Genomic DNA, 2,447 nt, shown 5'->3' with positions numbered 1-2,447 from the left:
ATACATCACATATATAATTCATCACATCCTTTTGGCCATATCACATCACATAGCATACCCTGCAAAAACAAGTTAGACGTCCTCTAATTGTTGTTGCATGTTTTACGTGGCTGCTATGGGTTTCTAGCAAGAACGTTTCTTACCTACGCAAAAGCCACAACGGTGATATGCCAATTGCTATTTACCCTTCATAAGGACCCTCTTCATCGAATCCGATCCGACTAAAGTGGGAGAGACAGACACCCGCTAGCCACCTTATGCATCAAGTGCATGTCAGTCGGTGGAACCTGTCTCACGTAAGAGTACGTGTAAGGTCGGTCCGGGCCGCTTCATCCCACAATGCCGCCGAATCAAGATAAGACTAGTAACGGCAAGCAAATTGAACAAATCATCGCCCACAACTACTTTGTGTTCTACTCGTGCATAGAATCTACGCATAGACCTGGCTCATGATGCCACTGTTGGGGAACGTAGCAGAAATTTAAAATTTTCTACGTATCACCAAGATCAATCTATGGAGTCATCTAGCAACGAGAGAGAGGGGAGTGCATCTACATACCCTTGTAGATCGCGCGCGGAAGCGTTCAAGAGAACGGGGTTGATGGAGTCGTACTCGTCGTGATCCAAATCACCGATGATCCTAGCGCCGAACAGACGGCACCTCCCCGTTCAACACACATACGGAGCGGGGACGTCTCCTCCTTCTTGATCCAGCAAGGGGGAGGAGAAGTTGATGGAGATCCAGCAGCACGACGGCGTGGTGGTGGAAGTAGCGGGATACCGGCAGGGCGTCGCCAAGCGCAAGCGGGGAGGAAGAGGTGTCACGGGAGGGAGGGAGGCGCCAGGGCTTGGGGTGCTGCTCCCATGCGCCTCCCCACTATATATAGGGGTGGAGGGGGCTGGTTTCTTGCCCTCCAAGTCCATTGGGGCATTGGCAAAGGTGGGGGAAAGAAATCCCATCATTTCCCTTCCCCACCGATTGTTATCCCCCTTTTTTAGGGATCTTGATCTTATCCCTTCGGGATATGATCTTATTCCTTCTAAGGTGGGATCTTGGTGCGCCTTGACCAGGGGTGTGGGGCCTTGCCCCCACTACCCACGTTCATGAGGGTCCCCCCATGCAGGTGGGCCCCACTTCGGAACCTTCTAGAACCTTCCCGGTACAATACCGAAAAATCCCGAACATTTTCCGGTGGCCAAAATAGGACTTCCCATATATAAATCTTTACCTCCGGACCATTCCGGAACTCCTCGTGACATCCGGGATCTCATCCGGGACTCCGAACAACTTTCAGTTAACCGCATACTAATATCTCTACAACTCTAGCGTCACCGAACCTTAAGTGTGTAGACCCTACGTGTTCGGGAGACATGCAGACATGACCGAGACGACTCTCCGATCAATAACCAACAGCGGGATCTGGATACCCATGTTGGCTCCCACATGTTCCACGAAGATCTCATCGGATGAACCACGATGTCGAGGATTCAATCAATCCTGTATACAATTCCCTTTGTCAATCGGTACGTTACTTGCCCGAGATTCGATCGTCGGTATCCCAATACCTTGTTCAATCTCGTTACCGGCAAGTCACTTTACTCGTACCGTAACGCAAGATCCCATGGCTAACTCCTTAGTCACATTGAGCTCATTATGATGATGCATTACCGAGTGGGCCCAGAGATACCTCTCCGTCATACGGAGTGACAAATCCCAGTCTCGATTCGTGCCAACCCAACAGACACTTTCGGAGATACCTGTAGTGCACCTTTATAGCCACCCAGTTACGTTGTGACGTTTGGTACACCCAAAGCATTCCTACGGTATCCGGGAGTTGCACAATCTCATGGTCTAAGGAAATGATACTTGACATTAGAAAAGCTCTAGCAAACGAACTACACGATCTTGTGTTATGCTTAGGATTGGGTCTTGTCCATCACATCATTCTCCTAATGATGTGATCCCGTTATCAATGACATCCAATGTCCATAGTCAGGAAACCATGACTATCTATTGATCAACGAGCTAGTCAACTAGAGGCTCACTAGGGATATGTTGTGGTCTATGTATTCAGACGTGTATTACGGTTTCCATTTAATACAATTATAGCATGAACAACAGACAATTATCATGAACAAGGAAATACAATAATAACCATTTTATTATTGCCTCTAGGGCATATTTCCAACACACACATGATGAACCAGAGCGCATTATGAATGCAACTCCCAACTGTCTCTCGACCATTTCAGGCGGTTGGATGAAGATCCTACGTCTCCTAACCCTTCTTCTTCCTCGTCTCTGATTCTTCCCATACAGAACACCGCACGGGCCGCCGGCCGGACCACCGGCCCCCACCGCCTGTGTTCCTCCGCCACCCCACCCCCCACCCCCACCCCCGCCCCAACCCCCACCCGCGTCGAGTTTTCTTCGTTCGGCGAGGCCC

This window comes from Aegilops tauschii, chromosome 4 (assembly GCF_002575655.3).
Source record: "Aegilops tauschii subsp. strangulata cultivar AL8/78 chromosome 4, Aet v6.0, whole genome shotgun sequence".
Classification (NCBI taxonomy): Eukaryota; Viridiplantae; Streptophyta; class Magnoliopsida; order Poales; family Poaceae; genus Aegilops; species Aegilops tauschii.
The sequence above is the reverse complement of the archived record's forward strand: the minus strand, read 5'-3'. Positions refer to the sequence as shown.